At 41.7% G+C, this 17,617-nt stretch overlaps 1 protein-coding gene across 7 annotated transcripts in view; it reads left to right on the forward strand.

The window, feature by feature from the left end:
- Positions 1-17,617, forward strand: part of STIM1 (stromal interaction molecule 1) — a 172,247-nt gene that overhangs the window by 50,786 nt on the left and 103,844 nt on the right. The gene's annotated exons all lie outside the window — the stretch shown is intronic.

The raw sequence follows: 17,617 nt of genomic DNA on the forward strand, positions 1-17,617 counted from the left end.
TGTACACAGGCTGTATGGTACTAATCTTATGGGACCACCACCATAGATGTGGTCAGTCATTGACCAAACTGTCCTTATGTGACTCATGATTGTATATTTTGAGGTCACTCTAGCAGCCTATGGCAAAGCCCACGTGGAGAAGAGCTGAGGCTTCTTGACAACACCCCACAGTGACTTGCCAGGAGTGTGAGTGAGCCACTTTGGAAGCATATCCTCCAGCCCCCGTCAAGTCTTCAGTGCCTATAGCCTTTTACAAACCCTTATGAGAGACCTGAGCCAGAGCACACAGTTAAGCCACTCTGATCCCTGACCCTCGGACACTGTGTGAGATAATGAATATTTATTGTTTCAAGCAACTTAGTTTTGGGGTAATTTGTTATGCAACAGTAGATACTAATACACAGTCCCACAGCTGTGTATGAGAATTCCAGTTGTTTGACATCCTCTTCAACACCTAGTATCTCCCTGTTTTTTTCATTTTAGCCACTCTGGTGAGTGTATAGTGTTATCGCATTGTGGTTTTAATTTGTGTTTCCTGGGTGAGTAATGAATCAGAGCATCTTTTCATATATATATATATATAGACACATATACACACACACACATATATACACACATATACATCTTTCAAATATGTATATATAATGCTGTCTGGGTTTATTATTTTGTGAAGTGTTCAAGGTTTTTGCCTATTTTTCTACTGGTTACTTGTCATTTTCTTATTGGTTTGTGGAGTTCTTTATGTATTCTGGATACAAGTCTTTTGTCTTATATATGTATTGTGAATATCTTTTCCCAGTTTATTAACTTTTTCCTTCATGTTTAGTCCTTTTTGTGTCCTGTTCAAGAAAGCTTTGGCTACTCCAAAATCATGAAGGTGTTCTCCTAATTTCTCGTTTAAAAACTTTATTGTTTCACCTTTCACGTTAGATTTGCATTCCCCCCGAAACTGAGTTTTTTGTGTATGGTGTGTGGTAGTGAGTTAAGGTACATTTCCTCCCTGTATGGATATCCAGTTGATCTAACACTGTTTATTGAAAAGATCATTCTTTCTCCTCTGTACTTTAGTGTTGCTTTTGTTATAAGTCAGGTACTGTTACATGTGGGTCTGTTTCTGGACTCTATCCCATTCCACTTATCATTTTTATATCCTTGCACCAATATCACACTATCTTAATTATTATTATAATAGGTCTTGATATTTGGTAGTGTAAGTCTATCAGCTTGTTCTTCAGGACTGCCTTGGCTGTTCTTGGTCCTTTGTATTGCTAATGAATTTTAGAATCAGTTTGTCAATTTCTGCAAAGGAAAAAATCTTTTTGGGATTTTGATTGGGTTTGCATTGAAGCTATAGATTAATTTAGGAGAACTGACATATTAACTATATGTAACTTCCAGTTCATGAGCATGGTATGTCTTTCCATTTATTTAGCTCTTTAAAATTATTTTTTCTATAATAATTTGTAGGTTGCCTTGTAGTGGTCTCATATATTTTCCATTAGTTTTTTACCCCCTAGATATTTGATGTGTGTTTGATGTTATAGTAAATGGTACTACTATATTTTAAAGGTTTTATTTTTAGAAAACCATTTCAATGAAATTTTTCAGCACTCCACACTTCCATCTTCAATTTCTTTGCTATAATAGCTTGCTTATGAATGATTCAGAAAAGAATGTCATGTGTACTGCTGTTTCTTTTTTTTTTGAGGAAGATTAGCCCTGAGCTAACATCTGCTGCCAATCCTCCTCTTTTTGCTGAGGAAGCCTGGCCCTGAGCTAACATCCGTGCCCATCTTCCTCTACTTTATACATGGAACGCCTACCACAGCATGGCTTGCCAAGTGGTGCCATGTCTGCACCTGGGATCCAAACCCGTGAACCCCTGGCCGCTGAAGTGGAACATGTGCACTTAACCACTGTGCCACTGGGCCGACCCTTGTAGTGCTGTTTCTTTAATCTTACCCAGAGTCCTTTTAAAATTCCAGTTAAAGCAGCTGCTTTATCAGTGATTATACTTGAGTAGTTTTCCAAAAAACTTTGTTTTTTATTTATTATTTTTAAAATAAAGCTTTATTTTAATAAAGAAGTCTTACACTGTAGAGGATATTTCTTCTCTTGTACGTTTTTCCTTTAGTAACTCTTAAAAGGCAATTCCTTTTGTAGTTCAATATTTAACAGAATGTAACAAATACCTTTAACTGGCACATGAAAGAAAACATATATTCTACTGTATAGCAAATCTCCCATGCTCCATAATTTGTAATATTCGTTTTTTTAAATCTTAAGAAATATTTTGTGTATATTATTCAAACAGTGTTTTCTGAGAAATGAATGCAGTTTAAAAAACATTGCTTTTCATGTACTATTTAATCCCATTTTTTAATTGCAGCAAGAAGGAAATAGTGTTTCATCAATGACGTGTGCCTTTTGTTTCTCACTATTAAGCAGGAAACTTATAAAGAGACTTCTTAACTGGATTGAGTATTTCCAGACTTTAAATATCACAGATAATTTATAGAGGTTTACCTTTAGGTTGAATTTTTAGATTTTTAAAAATCTTGATGGCTTTATTTCATCATTATTTAATACAAGGATCAGCAAACTACTGCTTCTATAAATAAGTTTTGTTGGAACACAGCCACATTCATCTGCATATTATCTATGGCTACTTTTACACTATAATGGCAGATATTTTGTTGTAATAGAGAATGAATGGTCTGTGAGCCTAAAATATTTATTATTTGGCTCTTTACAGAAAATGTTTGCTGACCCCTGATTTAATATATCAAGGCACAGTATACACTAAGGATGCGATTCATTGTTAGTAATAAATGTAAATCCATATTTTAAATAGTCTTTTGATAATTTTTAATTTTTTTGGCCAACTCATTGTTTGGACTAATTAGATTCTTTTTACCCTGTTATGTAGCTGATAGAGAGCCCATACTACGAATAGAAGCATCAGCTCTGTCACTTTCTTATTTATTTTTGTTAGTAATTTTTTTGTGTTTGTGTGAGGAAGATTGGTCCTGAGCTAATATCTTTTGCCAATCTTCCTCTTTTTGCTTGAGGAAGATGGTCCCTGAGCTAACATCTGTACCAATCTTCCTCTACTTTGTATATGAGACACTGCCACAGCATGGCTTGATGAGTGGCGTGTAGGTCTGTGTCCAGGATCTGAACCTGTGAACCCCAGGCTGTTGAAGCAGACTGTGTGAACTTAACCACTATGCCACCCGGCTGGCCCTGTAATTTTAATGTTATCTTCAGTCCATGGAGGTTGTTTTTTATTTTTGTTTACTTATTTGCAAGAATCCTTTAAAGTTGTTTATGTATGTGGTGAGGGTTGGTGTAGCTGGGAAAAAAATAGAAAGCATAATTCATAAGTTTTAATCAGACATGTATTAACTTCAGTACGTCATAGTATTCAGAAAGCAAATGAGTGACTGCAGGCACCCATGTTCTCCCTCCAACCCTGTGGAGCTCCCTGTCCTGTTCTCAGGGTACCTCGAATATGGTAAATAACATGGAAACGTCTGACATATGGACTCAGAGAGGGCATCATTGTTAGTCTGTGCAGTTAACCTTGGTAAAGCATAATTCCTATATTTTAAGATTAAAAACAAGTATAAAATAAGAGTTTTAATTTTTTTAATGTACTTTCATTGGAAAGTCTTTGGAGATGACTATCGTAATATATATTGTTTGTGTAAATTCTTTCTGAGTCTAGGCATAATTCCTGAATATAAATAAAAGTTTGTAGCATAATAAGAGTTGAGCTCTAAGTCCAGCAAAGACAACCTTGTGTGGATAGAACTTTCAGCTGCTGCAGTTAGAGAATCTGGAAGCCAAGCAAAGCCTCACTTAGATGCTTCATCTGTTCTTGTCCTGTGTGGACAGCCGTCTCTCTTCCAACAAGATTTTGTATCTGCAGCTAATTAGATCAAGAATTTAACCTTAGAATGGAGGATATAGGCCTGTGTCTTCCTGCCAGTCCCTACGCCACCAGAGACACTGCAGTGAGCAAGACTACCACCTAACAGGCCTCATTACATGCAGATTTACTTTGGGGAGTTGACAGAAGTTTAAGTATGGAGTCACACTACCTGGGTTCAAACTCTGGGCTACTCGTTTTATTAGCTGTGTATTCTTAGGCAAGTTTACCTTAACCTCTCTGTGTCTCACTTTCCTCTTATGTTAAATGGGGAGAATGGTACCCAATTTATAAGGTTGTTATGAAAAGTTAGCTAATCCGTGTAAAGTGCTTAGAATAGTATCTGGCACATATGAAGTGCTCAGTGAATGAGAGTATTTCAGTTTTTGACGGTTCAGATTTTATCAGTACACTGAGAATATTTATCTCTTCAAGCAGACTCTCTTAACCAGGTTCACAAGGCTGATGTATAAAACTAGAATGCCAATTTTTAAGTTTACCTCAAGAAATAGAACTGTCACATATACTAGAATGCCTGTGTTGGTATGACCAGTGCATTTTCTACCTTTGGGGTGACACCATAGAACACCAAGTCCTAATCATAAAGATTATGGTGAACATAGAATATGAATTAGGAGCATTACTTAGATGAATCCAGTGTTTTGAGTATAATGCCAAAGTGGCTAAAATGAATATTTATTACTCTTTCCTGTGTTTAAGAATTTCTTCCCTTAAAATGCGAGACATTCACTTTCACCCTCTTTTGCAGCTTGCTGTGGGTTCTTTTGGTCTGGTCCACTTACCATGGACTTTGACTCTGAAGAGCTGCTGATGTAGAGCAGCAGACTGCAGTGGTGGTGGTGTATGTAGCAAGATGGAGTTGGTGGGGCAGCAGTGGTAGTGGTATTATTGGTAGTGGCTAGGGATAGTGGAGCTTGGCAGTGGAAGCAGAGGTGTCCTGACCAGACTAGTTCTGCTGCCTGATTTTAGGCGTTGTTCTTGGCATCCATCCTTGGTTTTCCACTTCTCCAGGTGAGTCTGAGCTTCTCTTTTAATAAGTTCTTTTTTTGCTTAGACTAGCCAGAATCAGTTTCGTTTGTTGAACTTGCAAACTACGTTGTCTTGCAACTAAGAATGTTGGCTGTCACAGCAGCTCCAATGCCTGATGCATTCATTTCCAGTAGAGATAGAAAGGTCATGGGAAAACAACTGGGATGTTTGAACTTCGTTGGCTGCCTCTGTCTTTCAGGGTGTTAGGATCACTGTATTCCCAGGGCCTAGAATTGTGCTTGGCATATATCAGGTGCTCAGTAAACCCTTGTGGAATGAATGAATGATGGATTTGTTCTGCCAATGAACCCAATTGTGTGTCTGCCAGTATGTGTGTCTGTGACTCTGCTTTTTCTCAGCTTCTGTGGCTGACCAACCTCCCTGATGAGGGACACGTTTTATTTTTTAGATATGTTAATACAGATGTAATCCTGTAAACAGTTCAATTTTACAGGCTTGGGAACTATTCTGTCTTTTAAACTCATTTGGCTTATCTGTGCTCTGTGGATTTTTTAGTTTAGCCCTGGTGTGTGTGATTGTATGTGACTGTGTGTGTGTGTGTGTGTGTGTGTGTGTGTGTAGAGGGGCACCACACTTAGCCCCAAAGTGCTGACAAGAACTTGAATCCCTTCCTGGTATCACAGGTTTCCTGGCATTCTGGAAGCCATCACATCTTGAGTCTTCCTCATGAGGCTTGTTGGTGAAATAAAGAAAAGAACATATACCCACAGCCAGGTCCATACACACACAACACACACACACACACATACACACTCACACACACACAAAGAACTGCATTTAAATCTCAGATTGGCCACCTAATAACTTTATGACTCTTCGTGAGTTTCCTGCACATGTCCTGCTTTGCTTTTTCTCTGATGGGGGCACTGAGACTGGGAAAGACTGGAAATAGAGGCCTTTTATTTCCTCTTTTCCTTTCTTTTTTATTTTAAAGCAGTCAGATCTCTGCTCCAGGTCTGCCCTTTAAGGAACTCTATGGGAACTGACAGCACCCACATTCTGATCCTCTGAGGTCATTTGCTTATCTTTACTGAACCCCTTCCTGGGTGCTGTAAGATGATGGCCCTCTGAGGCTGGGATTTTGAGAGATTATGATGGTTTGTTCCCAGTTCATTATGTTTCTTGCCTTTCTTCCCGGTAGAGTGGTTGAGGCTGGTGACAGAGGGTAGTATACCTGAGGTCCCCCTCAATCTCTAGAACATAGTGTTTTAGACTTTGGGTTCTTATAAGTCAGGGCTGGGCTTTTGGATGAAGATCTGTGGGCAAGCTCATCAAGACTTAGGGATCATCTGACCTACCCTTCTTGAGTATCAGATGTAGAAACAAGTCTAGAGAGCAGTGTTTTGTCCAAGGTGACACTGTCAGTCAGGGGTAGAGTGAGTATCTGAAGATATTTCCAAGGGCAAACTGAAATCCCTACAAAGGCTAAGCCCCATCTGAGGCCTACTGTAATATAAAGCTAGCAGGGTTGGGGAGGCTGAGGGGTTTATTCTGCAGTTTCCTTCCCTGAGTCTTGTGAAGAGCCACTATCATTATTTAGAGTGGACCCCAGTCTGCAATCTGTGGTCTGAAACACACCCCAGTCCTAAATTGTCTGTCTTGGGCCATAGGTTACCAAGTTTACAGACAACAATCCTGTGTTTCTATAGACACGTGATCAGGCTATTAATAGAGCTGAAGTTCTGGGAGAGCCTCAGCTCTTGCCCCACCTCCCCACTCCCTGCAGCCTGCCTACTGGTAATTTCCTCAGTCCTCAGACAGATAGACAGAGAATGGAAACAGGGCAATCTGCCCATTCCCTTTTAGAAGGCAATGCAGGCCCAAGTCTATATGAGTAGTCTGTAGCCTCATGGGTCTCTGTGCTGAATCAGGTCAGGCGAAAGTGCTTAGCATTTAGGAGGAAATAATACCCCTGTGCCCTGGGTGTGATTTTCTTTTTTAAATAAAGCTGTGTTGGACCCTCACTATATGAAAGGCACTGTCTGAGGCCCTTTGCATGTGTTATCTCAGTCTTTCCTACAACATTGTGAGATAAGTAGTCTTTTTACTTCACGGAGGAGATGACTAAAACTCAGAAAGATTGACTAAGTAACCTACCATCACACAGTTAACAAGACTTGAATCCAGGCCTTCTGATCTTGTTATTCTCAAATGACAGGTTTCGTGTTTGCAATGTCCTTTCATAAAATTGGGCTAGGATAATTTGGACAGACTGTCCTTGGGGGCACATGCGTTATTAAGTGATCCCATGTAGCTCAGAGAAATGGGGGTGAACCTGAAGGGAGAGGAGGAAGGCCTGTCAGTCTGTGGGCAAAAAGAGAACTCAGTGGATGGCTATAGCAGGATGGTACCTACCATAGGCTCATGTGACCTTAGTGACCCCAGGTCAGACACTGGCTGCTCTGTAGGCTGATAAACCATATTCCTTAGCATGGCATTCAAGGCACTCAGAGGTGGGGTAGAGGCTTCACAATCCCTACTTTATGTCTCCTTACTTCCTATCATACAAACTGTTCTTTTTTTTTTTTTTTTTTTTTTAGGAAGATTAGCCCTGAGGTAACTACTGCCAGTCCTCCTCTTTTTTTGCTGAGGAAGCCTGGCCCTGAGCTAACATCTGTGCCCATCTTCCTCTACTTTCTATGTGGGATGCCTACCACAGCATGGCTTGCCAAGCGGTACCATGTCCGCACCCGGGATTCGAACTGGCGAACCCCGGGCTGCTGAGAAGGGGAACGTGCGAACTTAACCGCTGCGCCACCAGGCCAGCCCCTGTTCTTTGTTCTATTGCTCATCAAATCTGCTGTCATCTTCCATGCATGGGCATTTGTAGGCTCTATTATGATTTTAGTCAAAAAGTAACTATTGACAGCTTAAAGCTGAGCAGACAGTTTTGAATTCCCAGTTACCCCAGAGTCTTTTTGGACTGGAGCTGCCTCATTCATTCATTTCTTCATTCCTGTATTCAATTATTCTAACATATTGGGCATTCTCTCTGTTCCAAGTACTGTACTAAGCCCCAGGAATTAGTATAATAAACAAGATAGCTTGGTTCCTGCTCTCCTGGAGCTCACATTGTAGCAGGGAAGGCAAAAATGAAACAGATAATCACAATGATGTCTGATAAATGTCATGAAGTGGAAATAAGGGGTGTGACCAGAGGGTACATGTTGCAGGGGAGCCTAATATTGTTTAGGGTGTCAGGGAAGATACATTACCTGAGGAGATGACATTTAAGTTGAGACCTGAGAAAAATTAGCTAAGTAAATGGGCTTAAGAAAGGTAATTTTAGAGGGCTGGCCTGGTGGCGTAGTGGTTAAGTTCATGTGCTCTGCTTCCGTGGCCTGGGATTCACAGGTTTGGATCCTGGGTGCGGGCCTAGACATCGCTCATTAAGCCATGCTGTGGCAGCATCCCACATACAAATAGAGGAAGATTGGCACAGATGTTAGCTCAGGGACAATCTTCCTCCGCCCCCCCCCCAAAAAAAAACCGAGAGAGAGAGGTAATTTTAGGTAGCAGGGAGATTATATTGAAAGACCTAGAGGCCAGGTAATAGGGATAAAGCCATGTCCATGTTGGCTCATTTATTAAACAACTATTTCAGCTGATAGATTATATTATGCACTGTGCTAGGGTCTGGGGACATAAAAAACAATCAGACATGGTCCCTACCTGTCCCAGAGAAACTCAGTCAGGTTACCCTTGGTAACCAGGGTGCTAAGGTCACCCTAGATCTTGGACTCAGTCTCCTGGGTCCCATGTGACAGTACTTAACACGTTTAGAGAAACTGCCTGCCCTTGAGTGTTTGGCCCACCTGTCAAGCGGAGAGGACATGGACATCAGCTGGAAACCTGCAGCGTTTACTCTCATCCCTGGTTTCACACTCTCCAGATCCTTGGTTAATGGGGCTCATTTACAGACTTGAGGTTGATGGAGGTCCAGAAATTGGCTTTTACCCTAGTGGGAACATAGAACAGACTTTCTGGCTGGGATGAAGTTGCCTTGGTTTTCAGAGCTCTGTGTCCCTGGTGTCTTGTATTTGTTATTGGATTGGTTGCGTGGTCTCAGACTCATGCATGGTCTTGAATACACCTACATTGATATTTTAGCTCTGTTTTGCTGAGTTCTGGCACTGCTTATAGACAGAAGTCTTAGTGGCTGACTGGCCTGGACTGTGTACTGCATAACTCCAGAGTGCTTTGTTTACATAGACTGTGTTGTGAATGGGGCCATCCCTCCCTAATTGTGCAACAGTACATCATTGTGGCTCTGGTTAAAGGGAAGGGAAGTTATTTAAACACTGACTGTGTGCCTCAGGCTAGGTGGTTTATATTCTTTACTTCATTTCATAATCCCAATAATGCTCTGAGGTAAATACTATTATTGTTCTCATTCGCAGATGAGAAGACTGGAAGGTTCAGTGAAGCTAGTAAGTGAGGTCTTGGAGTTAGAGCTCAGGTCTAACTGCAGTCCATGCTTCTCTTCCACCCCATGTGTGTCATCTTGTTTCCTTGGCTTCCTTGGCCTTGTCTACCTTGATTTATCTGCCTGGCCTCCCTGTGTCGGTAACCTAAGGATTCTCAGCATGGCTGTCTCAGGAATGTCTCCTGCTTAGGAGATACTCTAGAGTCATTTTTTTTTTCTATCTAAAATTTATTTTTGTCTTTAGCATGAGGCAGCAATATAACTGTAGCTAAAGTAATTTTTAAAGGGTAAGTCAGCTCTGAATTTGTTGGACTGCCTTTCTTCAGCTCCTACAGCATTCTCAGTAGGATAGAAGCTGGGGATGGCTCACTAGAAATGAGTTTCAGTTAAAAAGGCATTGGATCTGGGCTTGGGCGATGGGATGAGATTCCTTCAGCTTTTCTAAGTTGCATGGCTGCCAGGGTTGGTTGGATCTTTATAAATTAGTACTTAATGTCCCTTTTCCAGGGACCTGTGATTCTCATTTCTCTCTTTTAGTAGAGGACCTGCCTCTGGGATTCTGGAGCTACTTGCTTTAGAGTGGGGAGAGGTTTTTCTTCCCAGAGTTTCCAGGAGTGTTTGTGGTGTGGCAGAGGGATGTGTGTAAGGTAGAGTCTGGGGAAAGGTGAGAGGAAGTGGGATGTATACTGGCTGCCTCACTTGCTTTTCAGCACTCTCTTCTCTTGGAGGCTTTGCAGTCCCATTTGAGAAGTAGGGTCCAAAACAACACAAGGCTGCCGTACTCACCTATCTTGTGTTCCAGCTCCACCAGACTACTTGTAGTTCCTGAAGCATGACAGGCTCTTTCATGTCGCCAGTCTTTGTACCTTCTGTTCCCTCTGTCAGGAATGCCCTTCCCATCTTCTCTACCCGATGTGTACCTGCTCATCCTTCAAGACCTGGTTTAGATGTCACCTGGTCAGCCACACTGCCTTTGGTCTCTTCTCTCGTGGACGCAGGCACACCCACTTTTGTTCCTTCACAGCACTTTGTACAGGGGTCTGTTGTACCATGATTATTCACTTAACTGTCTGCCTTCTTCTCCACATCTTGAGCCTCTTAAGAGCAAGACACTGAGTCAGTTTCATCTCTCTTTTTAGGCACAGGGTCTGAGGGACACTAGAGCATCAATAATTGTTGAATTGAACTACACTAATGTGTGAACTAGAAGTAGATAGTTGTGTACAACTATCTTGTGTACCTCTATAAACTAAAACAGGATTTTAACTCCATAAGTCACTGTGTCTGTGTCTTCTAGGCCCCATAGCCCTTCAACCATGCACTGCAGTAGCTGACTTCCGGAGAGAACAGTGTCGTACTCCACAGATGTTATCTTTGCCTGCCTTACCTTACCTTGCCCTTCACCTCACAGTGCTCTTGTCAGTCCCGTAGCCTGACCCAGGAAGGAAATGCCAGAACCATTCTTGGCATCCTGAATCCTTGATTTGCTGGTTTGACCCTGTGGGGCTGTGCAAGGTGAGAAAATGGAAATGAACCGGTTCCCTGTAATAGCAGCTGAATGGGATCTCCTCCAGATTATGACTGCTAGCACTGTTGCTGCAGCAGTGTAGCAATGAGGCACTTCCCTTATTGTATTTGTATCTAAGATAATCAATTCTTCTTTTAAATTAGCTCCCGTAGCTCACCCTGAGGTTTCTCACAGCACTGAGAGCCTGAAAAAAGTCCTGTTACACCTGTTTTTCTACCATTGTCAGGCTACAGACTATGAGATTGTTTATTCTTATCCTTTCATTTTATAGAGGAGGAAACTGAGGTCCATAGTGGGCATGGGACTAGCTCAAGGTCATGTGACTAGTGTCAGCTGAGGCTAGACACTGATCTTCCAACTCCCTGCAGAGTGCTCTCTTCACTATATCTTGCTGCCTCTGATATCAGTTTCTTCTTTCTATTTGTAATTCCTGTAGATTGTGAACTTGGTGAGGGTGGGGCAGCCAGGAAACTTGATATCTTTTCCGTTGTTACTGCCTAGCTCCTGCACAGGCTGGGCACAGGAGACATTCAGGGAAGACTTGGTGAAGGACTGAATAGAAACCTAAGAGGGCCCAGGAGGACCTCATGGTCTAAGCCAGAAGATGACTAAAGCAAGCAGATCCCTCCCAGTTTCACTGGAATATCTTTGGTTTTGATGATGAGTCCTGTGGTTTGGCTTTCCCAGTGTTAAACACAACTGTGGCTGGAGCATGGAAGAGATGTGGTTTGTAACAGTGGTCTTTTCTCTGGTGAAAGCCAGGACCCTACTGAAGCTTCTGGGCTAGCTGAGGACCCCTTTGGATCTTCAGACTCTTCCCCTGCTACCCAGCAGCAATCACAGGACACAGAGATTGCATGTAGCATTGCAAACTCCAGTATAGACAGATAACATACAGATAGATAACATTTGTTGAGTGCTTATTATGATTTCTCGAACTATTTTAGGTATCTTATAACTCTTTTAATCCTCACAATCCTCCATGAGTGGTTATAATAATTTTTTTTTTTTTACTTTTTAAATTGACTTTGTTGAAATATAATTTACGTATAGTAGAATGCACTCATTTTAAGTTTTCAGTTTCAGGTTTGACAAATATATGCACCTGTGTATCCTCTCCCCTGCAGTCAAGGTATAGAACATTTCTATCAATAGGTACTGTTATTATCCTCATTCTACAGAGGGGAAAACTGAGGTACAGAGGAGTTAAGTGATTTGTCCAAGGTCTCATGGCTAGTAAGTGATAGAACCAGGATTTGAACTCAGGCTATCTGACTCCAGAGCCCATATTCTTAACTACTGTGCTATGTTGCCTTCCATCTCTTCATTTGTGGTCCAACCATTGCCCCTTTTGCCCTAGTGGACAAGTGCATTAAGGAGTAGGATGACATAGACTTAAAGTCTAAGCACTAAAGGCATCTTGGAGAGCAAGAGACCCAGAAGCAGGCAGTGGGGAGGGATGAAACAGGCATCTCAGTACCCATAGAATCCCAGGATCAAAGCAGGCAGAGTTACTTGCTTTTTGCCCAGCCTTTGCCTCTCCAGGCCTGCGAAGAATAGAGTGGATAGGGAGCCTCCTAAGAAGGTATAATTTAGTGTCTGAAAAAGAGACTGGCTTCTAGGCTCACATAACTGAGGTATAGAAATATAGAAGATGAGAAGACACAATAGTCTCGTATTCTCAGAGACTATCTGTGGTAGGCTGCAGCTGGTCTGGGCTAGGCACTATAAGGGCAGCAGGGACAGGCCAGAGCACACGTAAAGGAGGCAAGATGGAGAGGGGTCTTGAGATCTAGACATTGGAGAGGGACCTTGAGATCTAGTCATTGAAGAGGGGTTGAGGAGCCAGGTTTGGAAGCCCTGAAGAGAAAATGTAATCATTGTCTTCATATCTTTGAAAGGCTGTTCTTTAGAAGAGAAAATCAACTTGTTTTTCTGTGTGGCTTCAGAAGGTGTAATTAGAGCTCTAAGGGTGGGACAGTGCAGCGTATTTTGAAAAAATTAAAGTATAATGGTTATGACATACTCCATCAGTTTTTCATCAGTTTGGAGTACAAATAAGGTCAGATCTCTTTTCAATATTAAAATTAATTTCATTGAATAAGTACGAAATTATCTGAAAATTTAGTATGTCTCTCTTGGTGCCTTTCCTCTTCCCTCTTTCTCTTTCTGAAGTATTCAAGAACTCTAAGGGCTTATTTAGTCCAAAGGGGTCAGGCTTAGTGCCAAATAGAGAACTAGAAAATCTTATTGGTCTGTTAGTGGGCCCCATTTTTTAGCTTCTGTTAATGATACACAGTGAGGCTTTTAAAAATGTGTCCCTCACGTTATGCTGTTTCCTTATTTATTGCAGCCATGAGGCCATGGTTTTGCGTAAGTTACAGAGGTTCTTTGAGGGAGGATGATAGCGCTGCTTCCGTGTCACACTTGGCCTAGGCTCCACTATGCTTGAGCTCTCAAAGTGAATGCTCTTAAGCTCATATATATATAAGCTCATCCATTGGAAATGGAAACCCCTACAATCTCCAATTGGCTGGGTCTAGAAGTGTTTCTAGATTTAGCCACCTTCTAGTTCCAGAACCATCCTTCTTCCATGATCATTTTGATTTTAGTATTGAGCTTGGAATATCCATTTAGACTTTCTCTTTCCTCAGTGTGAGCGTTTGCTGTAGGCTCTTAGTGTCCCTTCCTACCTTTAACTTGACTTAGGATCTCAGTCTATCAGATAAATTCTTTTTTTTTTTTCTGTTTTTTCTCCCCAAATCCCTCCAGTACCTAGTTGTATATTTTTTTCAGTTGTGGGTCCTTCTAGTTGTGGCATGTGGGATGTCGCCTCAGCATGGCTTGACAAGTGGTGCCATGCCTGCGCCTAGGATCCGGACCGGTGAAACCCTGGGCTGCCGCAGTGGAGTGTGTGAACTTAACCACTCGGCCACTGGCTGGCCCCATATCAGATAAATTCTAATAGCAGTGAACCTCAAGAGAAAGGGGGTCAAAGTTTCAGTCTCTGATCCTGGAAGGGCTTTGGACCCTGTGCACTTTGTATTCCTTTTCCCCGGCTTTGCATACCAAGGGACATTGGGAACAGTCTCTGCCAACTCATAAAAGATCAAGTTGTATCCTCTTCCTCAAGGGTAATGTGTGCCTGCTTTATATTTATATTGTTAAAAGGGAGCCCCTCAAAAACAAGGGTCTTTCCCAAGATTACTTGATGTTTCTAAGACAGAGAGGGACTGACAACTTTAAAATTGCAGTTTCTCTAACTAAAGTAGCTTGAATTGTTGTTTAATCTGGTCCCCTGATAAACAAGGAAGATTTTTCGAACTACTAGAACTCCCTGTCATTGCAGTGGGCCACCCAGAGATATGAGTGCTTTGACATTACAACTGTTAAACAGAGATTAGCTGCTTGGGCCACTGTGAGGAAATGCTGAATTTCTTAATCAGACCACCATCTAGCATGAGTAAGGTTACCATTAGAAGATGTGAGAAGGGACAACTGGACTATGTAGTCTGTACCTAGATCTTGAAACTCTTTCCTCCATGGAGGGACTCTTACTGAATATCTGCACTACCACCATACTAGCTTCAGCAGGATTCTGCTCTCCTTTTATATTTGGGTCCAAGTTGGGCACAGGAACTTTTCTGTATGGCCGTATAACTGAGCCCTACATAGAATGTATAGATGAGAATTTTCTAAAGACTAAGGGAAAACAAAAGGAAAATAAAGTTATTGAAAGTAGATAATCTGGCTTATAAAATATTGCTTGATCTCTGGAGCTCTCAGAGGATATACACATAGGCAGTGCCATCATGATTATCTGGTGGTGGACTGGAAGAAGGATGAGAGATGGGTGCAGGTGAAGATTAGTTGGCCCCTTAAAGCCCCTCCAACTCTCAGAATTTATGAATCTTCTAGGCCTTTCCAATCTGAAAATTCTAGAACTGGCTTTGTGTTGTGATTCCTAGAAATCTTACAGGCCCAACACAGAGTCAGGAAAACAGGTGCCTATGACTCAGTTGAGCTTACCAGTGATCTCATTTCCACATTTCTCCCAACCACTGCTCTCCCCTTAGGCCAGAGAAATACAGGTATAAGATACAGCCTCTTATATTATATATGCTTTACCACAATTTAAAAAATACAGCCTTATACTTTGCCCATGATGCTGATCTGTCTTTTTCTCATTTACCCTCTCAACACCTTGTGATATGGACAAGAAATTGCTTATTAAGCTCTTTTTAGAGGTGAAGAAATTGAGGTCCAGAGAAGTTAAGTAATTTACCTGTCTGGATTACGCACTAGATTGACTGGTATCCTTAGTACTCTCAATAAATATTTGTTGAATAAATCAATGAGCCAGAACTGGAGCCCAGATTCTCTGTTTCCTTGGCCAGTGTTTTGCTACCATATTCTTCTGAGCCCTCTGGGGGCTTTCTGTGAGCAACTTTAGGATTGGCTGGTTTTTGCTGACCTTCCCTTTGGGATTCCCTCATTCTTCAGCTAAAGCTGTGTGCACTTTTTGGAGGGCATCGTCCCAATTGTGTTCCCTACAGAATGGGAAGGAAAAAAACACTCCACCCACTGTAATTCTTTTTTGGTTACTTGTTTTCTGGGATTTTCATATCATTGCTGACAAGAGTGACTCATAGACTTCACTATGTGATTTTCTTTGTTAAGAGAACTTTTTTCTTTAGCTCTAGAAGAAATTAATTAATAGTTATGTATGGTTAGGGCACAGGTGTTTAGCAGCTTTACCCATAACACAACAGTTGTCTCTTGTAGCTGAGCCAGACCTATTACTTTGGTTTGGTAAAACTCTGCAGCCACTGTGTGCCTAACTATGTGTTAGGTGCTGTAGGGGTAGCCCTTAGGGTAAGAGGCTCCAAGTCCAGTTGGAGAGATAAGGCACATACATAAACAGGAAAATAGTTTGAGACAGTTTTTAATAAAATGCAAAATCAAATAGTATACATGTAGGTATTTAAATGTGGAGAATAGGTCATAAGGAGCTTAGAAGGTTGTAGTGGAAAGAGTGTGTGCTTTGGGCAATGTCTGTGGGCTGCTGGCAAGTTAACTCTCTAAACTACTTTTTCCTTACCTGTAAAATGGGCATAGTAATAGCAGCTTCACACGGTTGTGAGGATTAAATGAGGTAACATGTCTACCGCACCAGCATAGTGACTAATGCATGGTAGGCATTAAACCAGTGGTAATTCCCTCCCTCTCCTTTTCCAGGAGCCTTCCTGGAGGAGCTAAGCCTGAAAGGTTGACTAGGATTTGGGAGAGGGTAAGCAGGGAAGGAGGTTGATGGGAAGAGGGGGGATGGGAAGGGGCAGGTTGCATGACTTTGTCAGTCTCATGGGATTGGAGGGTACATGGAAGAAGCAGTGAGAAGTAAAGCTAAAGAGACAGAAGTTTGGAGTTTATTTTGAAAAGATGTTATTATGGGAAGCATTTTTAAGCCCTGTATATAGGTGTGCATGTATGTATATAAAAGCCCTTCTTGTACTCTGCAGTGTAGTGCAGTGCTAAGGGCTTGGACTCTAGAGCCAGACTGCCTGTCTCTAAATGCCATCACTTAGTTTACTTATCTGTGCCCTAGTTTCTTGATATGAAAAATGGAAATGATAATAATGATACCTTGTAGGGTTGTCGTGATGATGAATAGGATAACAAGTAGAAAGTGCTTAGTGCTGGATACATAGTGCTACATAAATGTTAGCTGCTATTATTATTATTATTATTTTAATGAAACAAAACTTTTATAAAACAGTGTATGCCCTTACTGAACTCTGACAATTAAAAAAAAAAGTTGATCTATTAACTGAGGGATTGACATCTGCACTTTGAAGACCTTTGCTATAGGTAATGAAGAGTCATGAAGGTGATGAGCAAGATGAGGCCTGCATAGAGTAGTGGTAAACATGATCTGGTCAAGAGGTCAGAATGAATTAGAGTGGAGAAATGGCAGTGGGCTCTTGAGATAGGTGTGTCCATGTTAAATCATCTAGTATAATACATTTGTTGCATTTAGAGGTAATTCCTGGTAGGCTTAGGCAGTAAAAGTGTAGGTCTTGGGCAGGCTTATCAAAGAACTTGAGTTCCAGTTAGGGAAATTCAGCAATACCACAGCAAACAGCGCTGCCACAGAAAAAGCATTGCTATATATTTTTTGAATGGATAAATGTTGTTCATATAAAATAGGGTTGTCACTGAGGACTGTAGGAGGTTGGAAGCTCCCCTCAAAGGAGGCAATATGTGGATTGGGCTTGATGGTAGGATAGGATGTGATCACTGAGGGGACTGTGTGGAGGCAAGAACGGGTATATTGTATGATCAAGTTAGTAGCCAAGCTTCAACCCAGTCTCTCTATTCTAGTGAGTTCTGCAGAGTAACGCTCCTTTAAATGGCCGTATAATATCTAGACTACATAAGTAGTCCCCATTTCCTGGGAAGAGTGATCTGTGGTGCTCGGGTGGCACATTGCTGGCTTCTTGGCAGATTTCCAAGTATCACAAGGACCAGGGTGAGCTGGCATTTTGTGGGGTTGGGGTGGGGAATGGGAAGGGTGCCATAGGCAGCTTCTCTCTTCCATTTGGGTAGTGCTCCAGGGAAGGGCCCAAGGACCTGCTTCCCTACCCTTCTTTCTGGTTGC

This window comes from Equus asinus, chromosome 20 (genome assembly GCF_041296235.1).
Source record: "Equus asinus isolate D_3611 breed Donkey chromosome 20, EquAss-T2T_v2, whole genome shotgun sequence".
Taxonomy (NCBI): Eukaryota; Metazoa; Chordata; class Mammalia; order Perissodactyla; family Equidae; genus Equus; species Equus asinus.